The sequence below is a fragment of the Malaya genurostris genome, chromosome 2 (assembly GCF_030247185.1).
Source record: "Malaya genurostris strain Urasoe2022 chromosome 2, Malgen_1.1, whole genome shotgun sequence".
Lineage (NCBI taxonomy): Eukaryota > Metazoa > Arthropoda > Insecta > Diptera > Culicidae > Malaya > Malaya genurostris.
The window spans coordinates 34265224-34284059 of NC_080571.1; the positions used below are offsets into that span (position 1 = coordinate 34265224).

At 39.9% G+C, this 18836-nt stretch overlaps 1 protein-coding gene across 3 annotated transcripts in view; it reads left to right on the top strand.

Moving 5' to 3' along the window:
* LOC131432793 (dopamine D2-like receptor) overlaps positions 1-18836 on the top strand; it is a 763103-nt gene that overhangs the window by 82600 nt on the left and 661667 nt on the right. The window lies entirely within an intron of this gene.

Sequence of the window (18836 nt, forward strand, 5' to 3'; positions counted from 1 at the left end):
GTAAACACTTGTAAACTGACGTTTAGATAGCGACAGAACCGGGTGATGGGGACAAAGCTAGGAACGAAGCGTTGTGTGTGCCCCGGAAATCTACTCAATTAATCAAAACGCAGGGATAATAAATTTATAGGCATAATAGACCCGGTGAAAGGGACTGTTTAGAATCCGTTGCGGTAGTTGATAAAGCTCAGCCGAACACGAAGGGCAATTGATTTCGGGTCGAGACGGCACGAACAATTAGGCTGATCGAGAGCGATGAAACGTAGCGATAGAAGGGAATTTATGTCAGTCAATCCATCACCTGTCGATGTTGATCTCACAGCTTTGTTCTCATTTTGCCAAAAGCCTTAGTAGACATCGTTCCGAATCCCTTCATTGAATCCTATGAAGCTAAGCAATTTACGTTCAAGTGCTTTTACTTCTATGTGATATAAAAAAACGACGAGTTCTTTTTACAACATAATCAATGCTTGTCTAAAACAATTGACAATCGTTACGGTTTTTCTCGAACATAAGAAAAAAAAGCAAAAATAGCAAAAATAGCAAAAATAGCAAAAATAGCATAAATAGCAAAAATAGCAAAAATAGCAAAAATAGCAAAAATAGCAAAAATAGCAAAAATAGCAAAAATAGCAAAAATAGCAAAAATAGCAAAAATAGCAAAAATAGCAAAAATAGCAAAAATAGCAAAAATAGCAAAAATAGCAAAAATAGCAAAAATAGCAAAAATAGCAAAAATAGCAAAAATAGCAAAAATAGCAAAAATAGCAAAAATAGCAAAAATAGCAAAAATAGCAAAAATAGCAAAAATAGCAAAAATAGCAAAAATAGCAAAAATAGCAAAAATAGCAAAAATAGCAAAAATAGCAAAAATAGCAAAAATAGCAAAAATAGCAAAAATAGCAAAAATAGCAAAAATAGCAAAAATAGCAAAAATAGCAAAAATAGCAAAAATAGCAAAAATAGCAAAAATAGCAAACATAGCAAACATAGCAAAAATAGTAAAAATAGTAAAAAAATTAAAAATAGTAAAAATAGCAAATATAGCTAATATGGCAAAAATAGCAAAAATAGCACAGGGTACCCACACACCAAATCTGTTCTAAAAATATCCATATTGTGAGAATTTTCAAGGAATGACCAGAAATGGTCATTCTGGATACGGAACGATCAGAAACATCGTTTTCATGGCACCACATCAAATCCCTTTCATAAATACCCATACTGTGAGGGATTTCAACGAATATAGATGATACGGAAGTCGTCATCTTGGACCCTAAACACTGTTTTCCGGCACCTTTTCATCAATTCTTTTAGAAAATAACCACATTGTAAGGATTTTGAAAGAATATCAAGAAACCGGAAGTCGCCATCTTGAATTTCAAAATCACCTCAAACATCGTTTTCCGGCATCTACTCATCAATCCCGTTCCTAAAATACCCATATTGTTGCGAGTTTCAAGCAATATAAATAAACCGGAAGCTGTCATCTTGGATTTTGAAAATAGCCCAAACTTCACTTTTTTTTGCACTTACTCTTCCCATCTTTTCCGAAAATAGCCATATGATGGGCGATTTCCACATTTATCACACAAAACTTTTTTTACGAAGTAAATTCCAAATAACGTAAACTTTTTTTACGAACCCCCGTTTACTTCGTAAATGGAGGTTTCGGTGTACCAATTCTCCACTGATTTCTAGCCAGTTTTATTTCCAAACAGCCTAACTAGTTTATCTTCTATGAGAAACCCTTCTACAATTGATCTATTTTTAGTACTCAAACAGACTTCGATTCAGATTATCTACCAATAAAATTCAGGATGATTAATTCCGTTAACTTTATATTCTACCACGCCAGGACTAATCAGCTAGGGTACAAAACTCATACCGAGAGCAATGTGAATCATGAAATTGATTGGGGAAATTCAGCAGAAATTATGTTTACCGAAAATGGAAAACAAAAAATTGGTTCTTTATAGAACAACTATTTGCAACCAGTGAAACATTTAAATAATCTTTAATGTTGATAGTGGTTTTGATTTTTTGCATCTTATCTAATGATATATATATATATATATATATATATATATATATATATATATATATATATATATATATATATATATATATATATATATATATATATATATATATATATATATATATATATATATATATATTTCTGATATTACATCTTTTAGGATTTTATCTGATCAACAATTCTTCTCCATGTAACTCGATCCATGGCTGCTTGCCTCCAACCAAGTCGGCGCCCGATACTATCCAGGTTTCGCTCCACTTGGTCCAGCCACCGTGAACGCTGTGCTCCTCTTTGTCTTGTACCTGCCGGATTAGAGGTGAACACCAACTTGGTGGGGCTGTTGTCCGGCATTCTCACGACATGCCCCGCCCACCGTACCCTTCCAGCCTGGGTTACTTTCCGGATACTTGGCTCACCGTAGAGTTGCGCTAGTTCGTGGTTCATTCTTCTCCTCCACACTCCATTCTCCTGCACACCACCGAAGATCGTTCTCAGCACCCTCCTTTCGAAGACTTCGAGTGCTTGCAGGTCCTCCTCGAGCATTGTCCACGTTTCGTGCCCGTAGAGAACCACCGGTCTTATCAGTGATCTGTACATGGTGCACTTCAGGCGGGGGTGAAGTTTCCTGGATCTCAATGTTTTGTGGAGTCCATAGTAGGCACGACTTCCGGATATAATGCGCCTCCTGATCTCCCGGCTGGTGTCGTTGTCCGCAGTCACCAGTGAGCCAAGATAGATGAACTCGTCAACCACCTCGAACTCGTCGCCGTCGATCGTAATACTGCTGCCCAGACGTTGCCTATCGCGTTCAGTTCCGCCAGCCAGCATGTACTTTGTCTTAGACACATTTATCCTCAGTCCTACTCGTGCTGCTTCGTGCTTTAGTCGGGTATACAGATCTGCTACCGTCTCCTTGTTTCTACCGATTATATCCACGTCATCAGCGAAGCACACGAATTGTCCGGACCTCGTGAAAATCGTGCCCCGCATGTTGAACCGCGCTCTTCGCATAACTCCTTCAAGTGCGATGTTGAACAGCAGGCAGGACAACCCATCACCTTGTCTTAATCCCCTACGTGATTCGAACGGTTCAGAGAAACCGCCCGCAATCTTGACACAACACTGTACACCATCCATCGTAGCCTTAATCAGTCTTGTCAGCTTCCCAGGGAAGCCTTTCTCGTCCATTATTTTCCATAGCTCTACACGGTCTACCGTGTCGTATGCGGCTTTGAAGTCGATGAACAGATGATGCGTCGGGACCCGGTATTCACGGCATTTTTGGAGAATTTGCCGTATAGTGAAGATTTGGTCGTTTGTTGATCTGCCGTTGATGAACCCGGCCTGATAACTCCCGACAAATCCATTTACCAGTGGTGATAGGCGCCGGAACAGGATCTGGGATAACACTTTGTAGGCGGCATTTGACACTGTGATTGCCCTGTAGTTTGCACAGTCCAATTTGTCACCTTTCTTGTATATCGGGGTGATGACCCCTTCCTTCCACTCCTCCGGTAGCTGTTCTCTGTCCCAGATCTCTTCGATTATTCGGTGCATGCATTCCGTCAGTTTCTCCGGTCCCCTTTTGAAGAGTTCTGCTCCTAGACCATCCTTACCAGCTGCTTTGTTGTTCTTGAGCTGTTGGATAGCCTCTTTGACCTCGTTCATAGTGGGCACTGGTACATCTCCGTCGGCTGCAACACTGACATAATCTTCCTCCTCCAACACCTGATTGTCCGCCTGTGCACTATTCAGATGTTCATCGTAGTGCTGCCTTCACCTTTCGATCACCTCACGTTCGTCCGTCAGGATGCCACCTTCATTGTCTCTACACATTTCGGCTCGCGGCATGAAGCCGTTGCGAGAGTCATTCAGCTTCCTGTAGAACGCCCGTGTATCCTGAGAACGATACAGCATCTCCATCTCCTCTCTCTCCGACTCTTCCAGGCGGCGCTTTTTGTCCCGGAAAAGGCGAGTTTGCTGCTTTCGTCTCTGTCGATACGATTCCACGTTCTGACGGGTGGCTTGACGCAACATCGCTGCGCGTGCTGCATTCTTCTCGTCCAATATCTCCTGGCATTCGCCGTCGAACCATTCGTTCCGTCGACTCCTTGGCACGTATCCCAGGACGCTCTCCGCAGCATTGCTGATGGCTGCTTTAGTTCTGGTCCAGCAGTCCTCCAGGGGAGCATCATTGAACTCCTCCTCCGCTAGCAACGCTGCTTCGAGATGCCGCGCGTAGGCAGTTGCGACCTCGGTGTCCCTCAGTCGGTCCAGATTATACCGCGGCGGGCGCCGGTACCGTACGTTATTCACAACGGACAGTTTTGGACGCAGCTTAACCATCACAAGGTAGTGGTCCGAGTCGATGTTAGCGCCCCGATAGGTTCGTACGTCGATAATGTCCGAGAAATGCCGTCCATCAATCAGGACGTGATCGATTTGTGTCTCCGTTTGCATGGGTGATCTCCATGTATATCGGTGCAGGAGGCGGTGCTGGAAAAAGGTGCTTTTTATGGCCATGTTCTTGGAGGTGGCAAAGTCGATGAGTCTTAGGCCGTTCTCGTTCGTTTGCTGGTGGGCGCTGAACCTCCCAACCACCGGTCTGAACTCCACCTCCTGGCCAACCTGAGCATTGAAATCGCCGATGACGATCTTGATGTCATGTCTTGGGCAGCGATCGTATTCACGTTCCAGCTGCGCGTAGAATTCGTCTTTGTCATCATCGCTACTTCCGAGGTGGGGACTATGCACGTTAATTATGCTGATATTGAAGAACCGGCCCTTGATCCTCAACCTGCACATTCTGTCGCTGACCGGCCACCATCCGATCACACGCTTTTGCATCTCCCCCACCACCATAAAAGCTGTTCCCAGTTCGTGTGTGTTGCCGCAGCTCTGGTATATGGTGTGGTTCCAGCGAAAGACCCGCACCGTAGACCCCTTCCAACACACCTCCTGCAGCGCTACGATGTCGAACTTGCGGTCTTTCACTATATCGGATAGTATACGCGTGCTTCCGATGAAGTTGAGAGACTTACAGTTCCACGTACCGAGTTTCCAATCTCTTGTCCGTTTCCGTCGCAAAGGTCTGAGCCGATTAGATCCATCCAAATTTTCTTGTTGAATTCCTGAGCAAGCCCTTTTTATGGGCGGCTAGCTAGGCCTGCGCCAATCTTGCAGTAACGCTGAAGGACCGCGAGAAGAGAGAGATTTGGGCCAGGTGCCAACTCGCCTTGTCAGGGCCAACTGCTTTAGGTCTTGTGGTTTTTAGGCCTAGAACGTGTAGGGCCCACTACCTCGTCCTACCCACACCTGCAGTCAGCCCCCGCTACATGGTTCGGGTCGCGAGTCACAACGAGTTGCTATCGCGACTAAGCATTATCCACCACCTATGACCCGCCCGGTTGCTTGCAGCTCAGCTTCCCTCATAGTGCTCCTCCTCCACCACAGGGCCCGGGATATCTAATGATATTGCGCTACGATGTGTGCAGGAGCAGAGATGTCTATCTCCTCTGTGTGACGAAGAGCAAGCAAAATTTCTCCCCTCGCACTGACAACTTCAACGAGAGCTTTTCTCTTTCACATTTATACACCACTGTTGTGTAAGTGTGCACGCATCATGAGTGCGTTTGTTTATTTCCTTTTACCTCTTCCACTGAATCGCACCAAAGTGCTAGAGCATTAGCTAATAAATTCTCTGAGGTGGATGCAGATACTTTCACAGAGGTGTACACGCCGGTGAGCACTCTGCTGTATGGTTTTCGTAGATGAAGCGTTCACAGAAGTGTTCGCTCACCATCACGCGCCAGTGGTCACTTGGGTGTATTTAGACGAGAGCGCGTGTGAGCGATTCATGCGAAGAGAATGTGTTTCACTCGCGCCAGCTGCTTTAACCACAAGCACACACTCAAATGCTGTCTATTCGACACTGAGAAGAAGTGCGCTTTCCTCTTTGTGCGGTGCTTCGTTTTTTTCATCCTCGGTGTGGCAGAAATCTGACTCTAGCGTTTATCACTCTGGTGAAATGCCATATCTGTGCAGGAGTCCGCTAGTTGTAACCTAAAGAAAACATGTTTGTGCTCTTGTTGCAACATAGTTCGAGCTTAGTCGTAGCAGAACTAGTTGCGGATTGCCAAGTCTCTTCATCAAAAGTTCTTTTTTTTTATTTAAAAGATATTTTTTATTCAGGCCTATTTGCGTACAAGCTGTAGGAGACCGATTGAGCTGAGTTTTTAGATAAAACTGTTTTGTATTGGATCTCGTTGTCATCCATTTTCTAGGGGGAGAGGAGCTTCCATTTCCCTCCTGCGAGGATTCAGGTGCAGTTTGTTATTGGTTCGTCTCGTCATCTATTGCCGCATCGGTGGTATTGTTGTTGATTTCGTTGCTAGTTGCTGTAGATGCGCTTTGTTATACATTGTTTGCAGTTGCTGGTTGGTTGGATGGTAAGTTGTTAACTGCAGCTGGTGTACTTTGTTCTATAGGGGATACGTTGGATGGTTTCATTGAATGGGATGCTTCATTGTTGTTGGTGGCTGTCACAGGTGTACTGGGGTTGCTTGGGGTTGGTGTGAGGGAAGCACCGTTGCGCTTTGGTGTGGTTGTCTCCTTGTCCAGTTTATCACATGGCTTACCGTAGTGAACAGCTTTTTGGCAATATTGACATGTGGCCATCTGATTGTCATAGGTAACAAGTGATTTGCACGGGATTCTTGTATTCTGACCGAAAGTCACATAAGAAGGTATAGGCCTCTTCAAGCGCATGCGTAATAAACGTACGCCATTTAGAATACCAGGGAAAAAGTTCTTCTACTTTTCTTTTTCGATAGAGATAAAGTTTTACGAAAATAAGGATCGATGACGCTTGAGTGAAGATCATGCACACGCACTTCTATAGCACTATCTTCCATACATACTGGAATGTTGTACTTAATGTTCTCGTGCTCCACATTGTGCACATTGTTATTGTCTTTTGCGAATTGAATTGCATCCAACTCTTTATAAAATTAGATGTGAACAACATTATTTGTTTTATTGCATTGAAGTAAAGGCACACGTTGAATGGCAAAATGCATTTGCTCCTTAAGCAAACCTTCAAGTTCTCGTATCGAAGGTCGAATTTTGCACTGCCTGAAGTCAACAATAATTGTATTCTTTCGTAGCGGCGGTAGTTTTGTTCGTTTGGTCCACTCATTTTCGAGGTCGTTCTATTGTTCACTACACAATACTGTACTTGGTTTCTTCCGTCTCGAACGTAAGCGGTTTTGTTTTATCGACTGGATGAGATTTGAAAGCAAACAGATCAAAACTTCTTGTTTACGGTTCCTCGCTGGTTCCGGCTAATCCAGGTTTTTAAATTCTGTTCAATTTACTTTTTATGCGATACGAGCAGACTTTAATCCCAGGAACTTTTCCAGTTCCAATCGAAACTGACTGCCGCTTGGTAATTCAAAAAAGCTGCTATTCCTAACGCTACGATAAAACGATCGTTTCAGAAAACTTTTTCTCATCGTTTCTTTTTGCGACCAAACAACATGAAACTCTCTTCAGCTATTATACTAAAAAACACACACTTTCCACCTAGAAAGAGTTATCTAATAATGCTTGCTGATCCGTAGGACACATTCAGAAGAAAAAAAAACATTGTACACAATCCGGCTGAATTTTTCGCTCCATCATTTCGTACACCCGGCTACACTTTCTATGGGTTTAAAAAGCTTTCGGACGGATTCACCTTTTGCCAAGTTTTACAAAGACCATATGATTATGAAGTTTTTCATATGAAAATACGAGCCTTTTGTTCAGAAACGGGCGCCCCCCGCATTATTTCATCTGCATATCATCATCTCGACCTGAAGCGTTTTCTTTTCTTTTCCATTCACTCCCCTGACGAACATGCTGCCGGTACCTACATAAATACTCATAAACAGCATAATGTGATGTGTACACATCGTATCACGTGCCTTCGCCGACACTTTTTTCTCCGGGGCAGCCCACCCCGTGGAACAGCTAGGACATGCTTGAAAGGCAGCTCAACCTGAGCTTAATGCCATTTCTCTGTTTTTCTTTTGGCTTGTCTATGGTTCGCAAACACAAACACAAACACATAGAATCGCACTTTCGTACAGTGCTCTGGCACCTGCCAATCCACGCGATGTACCCGCCGCTACCGTGCCATTATTCACTGTCCTTTTCGTGCACCATCGACTGATCCCCACGGTGTGCGCCGGGCCACAGACACACACACGGCATATGGAAGAGAGAGAGGAAAAAAACAGGGAAGTTGAGCTGAATACTGAATCCGGATGCTGGTCCACTGTCTGCAGAACAGAGCTTTAGTTTGCCACCCAAAAACAGTGCTCATGGTTGGACTTAGCTTCCCGGCAGCTTCGGTTTGGCCAAATCCGAATCGAGCCCGCGAATGACCTGCGGTGTGTGTGTGGGCGCGAGTGTGTCCGGATTCGGATGGGAAAATGTGTTTATTCTGTCCCGGTTGGCTGGATTATGCCGCGTACCTCTTCGCGGTGTGTTTCACGCGGCTCCCAACGAAACCGGAATCGATTGCCAACCGAGAAAAGCTGACGTTGAAAAATCGTGCTAAGCTAAGGCAGAAAAATTAAAGTCAAAAACCCGTGCATGTCGAACGTGTGGGTGTAAGCAATAGGTGGGGGGCAAGGGGGGGGGGCGGTTACCACGGGAGAAGATGGCCCCAACGGATATGGGGCTAATTTATGGATACCATTATTTCCGGAAGCTGGGAGTGTCCGGCTTTCGTCTTAGCCGTTTGTAATTTTTACCAGCTAGGAGGAGTCGAGGTTTTTTTCGGGTAAGAGGGAGGTGCGAAGGAGTCGGGCACAGATTTAAATTTCGAGGGAAATTGCAAAGGCGACAGCCTAACAAATGGATTTGTATGATTAATGCGAACCAGTGAGAGGTCGTTCCGCATTTTTCAGATGCTCGCGGTTTGTTTGTTTATTTATGATATTTATTCTGTGAGATTTTTTATGAAAAATTTCAGAACAAATCACGACCGCAGAACAAAAATGTCTATCGCACCATAAATAAGTGGTGTTCCTAAATTTTACATTTAACAGATAGCCATTCAGTTGTCTTTTCTAAGTACTTGATCAAGTCCTTATCGGTTCAAAAGGTTTCAGTTGTCCTGCTTTGCTGTTCCTGCTTTTTATTGTCGTGAACACGACTTACTTTACTATGGGTTAAAATTAAATTTTAACTTTGTGCACTGCATTTAAGTTGTCAACTTTCACAGAAACAGAATTCTCTTTTGTCGTGAATACAACCTACTTTACTATGGGGCGCCTTTTTAAAATTTACCCTCTGAGAGAGTGATAAGTTTTTGATCGTGAATATCTCTTGTTGTATCTAACGAATCAACATAATTTTTTCTACTTGCCATCGGAAATATGATCACAATTTTATGATAAAATTTTCAGTTGTGTGACATAATCTCAAATAGTTCAAAATTAAACTTTTCTGAAATGTTTGATATAAACAAGTATCAAAGAGGATAATTCATAGGGCGCGTTTGCCTTTCTCGTATTTTGAAAGCTCATAGCTCAGTGATCTGTAGAAGAATTTATATAATCTAACTACCAATAGAATCGACAATTTTCAACTTGAACGTGTATTACAACAACATTGAAGTTTTCGAATAGTACACTATTGAAAAACCTGTTTGATTTACATCTATACAAGAGCATCCATATAAAAGTTGAGTGGTTCATTTTTCCTACCATTTGCTGAGCAACAGTTCCCGAAACAAGACACACGAGAGCAACATCGAGGACCTGTCGTCTTACTGTTTCTCGTTCTGCGAACAGGAAAAGGAATTTTGGCAAAGGGGCTGTCCGTACACCGCCGGCAGTAACAGGTATAAAATGAAATGTGATGTGAGAAATAGCGTCATTTAAGTTAAAGCAGCTACTCAGAAACGTACGAGACACCGTCAGTACGATGGCACCGAAAACCGGTAGAAAGGCATCCAAAAAGTCCAGCAAGGCCCATTCAAAGCACTTTTCAATATTTCCTACCAAAAGATTCATTAAGATGGAAGTTAAAATAATTCACACCGTCACTAACACATTCAATTGCGAACGGCAATGAGAAAGCGAAAGTGATGAAGTTGAACACATCTTTATACTAGTATGGGGTCGTGTGAAAATATGCCATGCGAAACAGGGTTGCCATATATAAAGAGTAATCTGTATTATTATTATTATTATTAATATTATTATTATTATTATTATTATCATTATTATTATTATTATTATTATTATTATTATTATTATTATTATTATTATTATTATTATTATTATTATTATTATTATTATTATTATTATTATTATTATTATTATTATTATTATTAATATTATTATTATTATTATTATTATTATTATTATTATTATTATCTGGGCTTTGGATGATGAGCTACAGGGCGCGTACCCCCGCTTGGTGGATGGGGGTGGGAGTCAATTTACACTTCGCGTATTGACAAAGTCGGACCATACCGCGATCGATCGTTCGCTTATAAATGCAAAAGATGAAAATTATTATGTTGTCTGGATCAATCACGGAGTGGACAGGACTAATAGTGCTTGAAATTGACAATAGGTCATTAGGTGGTTTCGAGCATTCTTATGCCTGTAATTGATCACCAATTTGAATTATTTTGATCCACACGGAGAACCCGCAGATCACAAAATTACAATATTGCAATTGTTATTTCACGCCCTGGTTGTTACAACTAAAATGCTGTTGATTTAACTAACTTATCTGTTGATTTTGACATAACCATTCAGGTAACCGAAATTGTTGTATTCAAATGCTGTCACTTGGCGGAGAACGAAGACAGCAAAAGGCAGAGCAAAAAACCTCTTAATTTCACCAGAAGCGTTTCATATTGAAAATTTTCAATGGTAAATGAACGTCATTTATGTTAGTTACGTAGTGGTTGTTTTATGTAAGTGAAAGTATGCAGAAGAATACAACAGTTAATTGTAAAACAAGTTTTCCATGTTTTAAATAGATATTCCTACAGTATAAATGTTTTAATTTCATCTGTGAGTAATGTATTCTAGGACAGTTCATGTCAATGTTATTCAAACCGCTTAACGCTTAAAAATTTGCTGCTAAAGTGAAGTGGTACTATTTGTACTTTCTTGAAAGTGTATCTGTAGCATTAGGTTTACCAGCGAGCCATTCTGCAAGTGAAGGAAAAATTTTCTAATTCCCTGTGACCATTTTTCTGGTGAGTTCCCTTTTGAGAATTGTAATCTTTTGGTTCATTTCCATATCCTTTGTGAGCTTAGTGATAAAGATATAAGCTGTTAATTAGGTAAAATTTCGTTATTCAAGCAGTGAACGATTAGGTGCCCCCGAAGAGGCTAACAGTAAAAAATATTTATTGCAATTGGCGTTTTAAGTTCAAATAACTGAATGATTGGTTGAAACAACTGAGACATTTTTTGCTTTCATGCATACAAGTAACTTTGCTAGGATTGTGTCTTTGTTCAATTGCACGAGTGACATCTCATTGAAACGTTTCATTGTTCGCTCAGCTTGTTTGGTATTGCTCAACTGAAACGTTTCATTACTTGTTGGGTGTCGTTGCTAAGCTGCCAGCACGATAAATCAAAAATGACAGATTAGTTAAAACAACAGTCGATTAGTTGTAACAAATTTTAACCAATCAAAATCAGAAAAACAACTAATATTTTAGTTTTTTTGCGATCGCTAACATTTCCGTTCAGTTGGGATGAATATTAATATATCATATTCGTCCTGAACTTGATGAATTTAATTCTAAAAGGAGGACTATTGTTATCAGGAATATGAGTAAATTGATATCTTATGAACCGTTTAGGAACTTTCAAACCTTTCCGATCCGGTTTGGTATCGGTGATGTTTACAAATTGCAATGACGGCGAAACTGATTAATCAGGTGTGAATACACTCTCAAATCGGGAAAGGTTTGAATGTACTTAGATTTCTCCAACTTGGGCACAGATGTCACATTCTAACTAAGAGTGTGAGATGTGTGTTTCTGGAGGGGAACGGTTCACGTGGACCATTTCATACAATCACACCTAGTATTTCTTCACGAAATACATGTAGTTCTTGTTTCCTGAATGCGTGCTCAACACTAAAAGGCCCAAAACTTAGTTTAGACCTAAATTGCTCAAAAGCAGTCAAAATGATTGAAAGAAAGAAAGTCACTGACTAACTAACTAAAAGCTAGTGCAGAGTGCCTAAGTGCTTATAGCGTTAAATTAAGAGTTAAATAAAGATCACAGAATTTTAAGCAATCCTTCCATTGTTTACATATTGTGACTTCCTTGGGAAATCTAGTGTTAAATGCGCATTATATAATTTACATTATATAATTTAACGAAATCACTAACATCTGATTTTATTTTATTTTATGTGCATCACGAAAAACTAAATTAAATGAGACTATTCAAGTGAAGGATTGTCATCGAAGATTCAAGGCCAAGAAAAAATGAGGAACCCTAGAATGTCCCAGGATAGTGTTGCAGGATGAGTATTTTATTTTATAACCTAACTTTTGGTAAGGTGTGTGATGCTGGAAGAAAAAGGTGAGTGCAATACAATTTTTACAGTCAGTTTTATTATTATTATTATTATTGTAATTATTATTATTATCAATCTTATTATTATACCTTTTCTCTCGATAATCTATTAGCTTGTGATATTAACTGGTTTCTCCGGTAGAGTAAAAAGCAATGCAATGGGGCAAAAGTAAAAGTAACGTAACATCGACAAAGATTGAAACAATCAGAATAGATTAGATTGGATAGTGTTAGTAGACCAAACATATCTACATTGATTTAGGAACTTTAAAGTAATAATCGTTTGTACCGCTTCAGACATAAAAGACTATATAGGAAATCAGGGCCAAGTCCGAAGCGGATGCAATGCGAAATTTTCCAAAGTTTCATCGACGAGGACATTTAAGACACAGAAGCAGTTGGTAGGATGACAAAATACGAATACAATACAGACGCACGACTCAATGATTGACTGGTTACAGGGTGAAGCACACACTTCCTGCTCAGGTGACAAATTCTCTGGCGAACTTGCAATAAAAAATATTCGTATCTTTCGTTGCAAATTGATTGCCGCAAAGGAATCTGTCGCTTGGGTTATATGCTGGAGGGTTTCCTCCTTCGTTACTAGTGTTCATTTGGGCACCATAGCCTAGTTCGTCTGGTATGGAAAGCGTGGACCACCCCCCTCGGCCAGAGCAGCCTATAAAGGGAAAAAAATTATTATTATTATTTTTATTATTATTATTATTATTATTATTCTTTTTATTATTATTATTATAATTATTATTATTAAAATTACTCTTGCATACCGAAGATCGTGGATACATTTCAGACCAGGCCATTGCAATAGTCTCGTAGTGAAATTTCGAGAAGAATCAGATATCTTCGAACTTCATAGCTTCAATGAAAATAAACTACAAATTTGTCGTACCTAGCCTCCTATATTAGCAAATTAAAAAGGTATTGTTTCAAGTTTGGAATATATAGTTGTAGAATAGTACCTGTTTAATGTAACTAATCTGTACTTTAATGTAGGTGCATCGCTTAAAACTCTATTAGTGAAAAAGTGGAAAGCTTGCACAATTCAAACAATCAATCAACTAACTGATATTCGGAAAAGTGATGGGAGCGTGCCAGTTTTTTCGTATTCACGACATCCAGTTATCTCATTACCCACTCGCCTTTTTTAAAATATAGTTTATAATGTGACTTTTTATACGAATTTGACAACCCGTAAAAATACTGAAAATTTACCGTTTTCGCCCCAGTTTCCCCTATCATTCATTAGACATAGACAGTATTGTTTCCAGATTGATTCAACGTGAGAAAGCAAATGCTTCAATGATCTATTGAACTCATCCGCTCTTTGGTGGTAAAAGCAAAACGTGAAATGATACGAACGAGACAATAATCCTCTGAGTGGCAGCTATCGGTTGCACTATTCTATTTGCCATCGAATAAAGATAAATTTACCCACCAGACCGTGCGTTTGTCATCCGAACAAAAAAAACAAAATCCTCGCTCCGGCAGATATTTATACTCGTCTATGCCTTACATCAACACTTTTTTCCGAACTTGTCAACAACTTCACATATCATCATCATCATTATCCTCATCATCATCATCATCATCAGCAGCAGCAGCGGTGGCTGAATAATCGTTCTCCCGAAACGTCGAGTGGTTCCGTTGAATACACATCACGTCAAACTCCTCCGAACCACTTGGTCTGATCACTTTCCTTAGTCCCAGGTGGGTGGCGCTCTCCTGCCAATACCTACCTGCCCAATCCGCACTGGAACTCGTCGATGAAATGGCTTGGAAATTTCGACATCGAGTGGGTACTCCATGCTCCGATGGGAACCGAAAAGTTGGCCTCCTCAGTGAAAGTATTTTCTCCACTCCAGCCCGCCTCGTGACGGTGGTACAGAATTAGATCGGTTCTGACGGAAGCGACCACCGGTTGGCCTATTTATAGAAACATTTTCCATCCCCATCTCCCATCTCATCTTGGCAGGATTTTGCTCGGAGTGTATGTTGAAGAGAAATCATAACATCATTACAACCGCTGCTGGCACAAAACTTTTTCACTTCACGCACGTCAACATATTAACAGAAGGTGCGGACCAGTCCAAGCCCGGGTTCAACCAGGCGCTTACACACTTGAACCGGGCGCGGATCAGAAACAATAGAACAATGCTGTGCCGAGTGGGGACGGGAATAGCATTTCTGCGAACATTTCGGCTTGTTTCGCCAGTCGCCCAAGTCGGTCAATTTTTCGCCACGGTACATGAATAACAAGGCAGAACAAACTTTCGCCCATCACAGTGATTATTTGGGATCTCTCCACTTGACAGTCTATTTAATATTTACCGGAACTTTTTCTCGTAGTTGATGTGGTTGTTGTTGCTACCGAAAGCGCCCTCTCTGCCAGCTCTGGTTAGCTGCGGGTAATTGCGTTCGAAGGAGAGCGGAACAATACAAAAGCCCCCTTGCAAACTTCTGGTGACGGCAAAATCCAACCGAATCCACTTGCTCTAGGATTTTCGGTCGGCAGGAAGAAATGGACACTTGACGCAAGAGCAGCTAATGGTGAAAAGTTATTTTTTTCTTCCTCCTGGCTGACCACCACGGTTCCAATAGTAAGTACATCGTTAGTGGCGTGAACTGATCGGGTGCCAGGATTCGATCAATTCAAGGGGGTTCGTTCGGGAAAGTTAGTTAGTAGTAATAATAGTAATGAGTTCGCAGCTCTTGAAACGCAATACTGAATTATGCTAAAGAAGCAAAACACTCCTCCCGAACCAGAGAACTTTCCCTTTCGGCGAAGGGTGTGACCAAGGTCTCTTTTTTTGTGCTCACAACATAAAGGTAACATTCTGAAAGGCCTCCCGGGACCGTCCTCCGAGATTGAATCCATTTGTTCTTTTGTATTGGCATTCCATATAATGGCAGTCGGTTGATTCAATGTTTATTTTGGGACTGTTTATCTTTTGAATTAATCACCAGTCGTGCTTCGTTGCCTTGCTGCCATTGTTCAGATTGTTAGGTGAAGATTTGATTTACGTTCCACCGTTGCCGTGCGCGGGGTTCTTTCTGGGAGATCCTAATCTGCGAAACAGTTGTCATCTCACTCTCGACTTGTATTCAGCTGGGAGCACGGGAGAGTTGGGATTTTACTGCATGTGCCAAGTTCTGAGCGAGGAATTCTAAGATAGCTGATAGCGTTATCTTGTTTAATGTACTTCAGCTGTTGTGTAGGCGGACGGGAAAAAGCAGACTTACCTACACTGCGGGCCTAATTAATTGTAAATTCTGCTATCACGCAAATATTTCCCGGTTGTTCATTTGCAGTGTGCCGAAGGTTGCCGGTTTTTTACATCACTAATTGGGTGAAGATCCGACAGAATCAGAATCATACATAAATTATATTAGGCACTCAAACGGGTATGACTAATTGTGATTGTTGTTTTCCTGTTTATAGGTACGTGGAATTTAGAGAAGTACTAATAAGAAAGGGGGAATATGATAAGCACACATGACAAAAAAAACAGTCTTGTATACTTTGTACATATCATTGACAATAAGCAATTGAAATATGTGTTGCCATATTTTAAAACTTATCGAAAACTGAAACTCTCACAGCCTCGATCTGAATGTACTCTTCAAACTCGTTTTGTTTCAATGAGTTTCCATAATTGAAATCCAGCACGGAACGGTTAACTGTAGTATTATTGCTCTCGTAGAGATTGTTTTGATTTTGACAGCTGATTCTTGTTTACGTGTTTGATATTAAGTTTAAAGTATGAACGTCATAAACCATTAATTGTTGAGAGGCAAGTCGATGAGGATTGGAAAGAGAAAAGATGGATTAATATTAGGGAGCTATTATGGTGAAATATTAGATTCGAGAGCATCATTTTTTTAAAATAACTATTTATTATATTTCGTTAAAATTAAATTATTAAGATTTAAATTGGGTGTTCAGCCACAAGTGGTGACTTTTCATGACGAAATCCAAACTGCTCTGGTAAAAAAATTGAATTCTCATTTATATGAGACATCATTCTCAACAAGATAATTTTTTCAAAAAGTTTACTGATAGAAGAAAGTAAGCTAATTGGTCGATAACTTGATGTTTCTGCTGGGTTTTTATCAGGTTTGAGGATAGGAATTACTTTAGCGTTTTTCCATCTTTTTGGGAAGTAAGCTAATGAAAAACACTTGTTGAAAATTTTAACCGGGAGTCTCAAGGCAACATCGGGAAGATTTTTAATAAGAATATTAAAAATTCCATCATTACCAGGAGCCTTCATGTTTTTGAGTTTCCTAATAATTGATTTAATTTCATCAAAATTCATCTCAATAATGTCATCGTGTGATAACACTTGGGTTGAAAAATGATCATATTTCAGTGAGACTTCATTTTCAATAGGACTCACAACGTTCAAATTAAAATTGTGGACACTCTCGAAATGCTGAGCAAGTTTTTGAGCATTTTCGCCATTTGTAAGAAGTATTTAATTTCCTTCCTTGAGAGCAGGAATTGGTTTCTGAGGTTTCTTAAGAACCTTAGAAAGTTTCCAGAAAGGTTTAGAATATGGTTTAATTTGTTCAACTTCTTTAGTTTCATGATCCACATGATTTTCAATATGAGATCTGTAATCCAACCAATTAGCTCTGTGATAGTTGAATATAGAGCTAATTGGATTAATTATAGCTTCGTTGGAAAGTCTTAATGTTACAGGAAGATGATCTGCGTAAAAGTCAGCATATGTAATCGGTTCACTACAAATGTGACTTTGATCTGTTAGAACCAGATCAATTGTAGACGGGTTTTTCACGGAAGAGAAACAAGTCGGATTACTGGGATGAAGAACAGTGAAGTAACCAGCTGAGAGTTGATTATGAAGTATTTTACCATTACTGTTATTTTGCCTACAATTCCACTGGACATGCTTAGCATTTAAGTCCCCTATTACGAACAATTTGGGTCGATATCTTGTGAGTTTTTGCGAATCGCCTTTAACGATATTTAATTGTTTACCGGTGCATTGGAATGGCGAATATGCTCCAGCGATAAAATAAATTCCATAAATGATTTCAACTTCGATTCCCAAGCTTCCAATAACTTTAGTGTTGAAAGAAAGTTGAATTCGATGTTTAATTTGCGTTGGACAAAAATGGCAACTCCACCACCCATTCCAGTAAACCTGTCAAATCGATGAACCACATAATGTGGATTACTTTTCAATTTGACAATTGGTTTAAGGAAAGTTTCTGTCACAATGGCAATATGAATTTTGTGAACTTTAAGAAAATTATAAAATTCACCTTCACTCGATTTTAAAGATCCAGTATTCTAATTTAAAATATTCAAATAATTATTTAACATTACTGTAAATTTTGAATTCATTATAATATTATTTGCAAATTGCCATCCGATTTGCAATGCTTCAAAAAGTGATGAAATCGAATTCATTCGGATGATCATTTGAAATAGTTGATCTTGTAGGTAGATCATTTTATTTTCGGTTATATCACCTAAATCAACTTCATTTAAAGAAGCGAATGGCATTGAAGGAATATTTGTAGGTAGACTGCCATTAGAAGAAGATGATTTGGCCGATCTACCGATTTATAAATTGTTTTCGTTAGAAGATGTACTGCAAGGCGGTCCTGTGTTTTGATTATTTACATTACAAGAATTAAGTGGTAGATTTCTACCTGTTATACTACCATAACTGACATTAGAAGAAGATGTTGACGAGATCGATCTACCTGTCAATAATTTGTTTTCTTTAGAAGACGAATTGGAAGGCGTACCTGTTTTTTGTTTTAAATTCGAAGAAATAAGTGCCTTAGAAGAATTAGGCGTGGCATTTGTAACGGTTTTTTAATTTTCAGGTATGTTCTGTAAATTTAAGGTCGTTGATTTGACTTGTTGTCGAAGCGAACGAGCGTTTAAAATTTTTTCCCTGACAGGACATTTCAAATAATTGGATCTATGATTTCCATCGCAATTTGAACATGAAAATTTATCAGTGGTTTCATTCATTGGACAAACGTCTTTCGAATGCGATTTACCACAATTCAAACACCGTATATCCATATGACAATTTTTGGTTCCATGGCCAAAGCCTTGGCAAAGACGACATTGCGTTAAGTTTGCAATACGATTATGCCGTTTATAATGTTCCCAATGA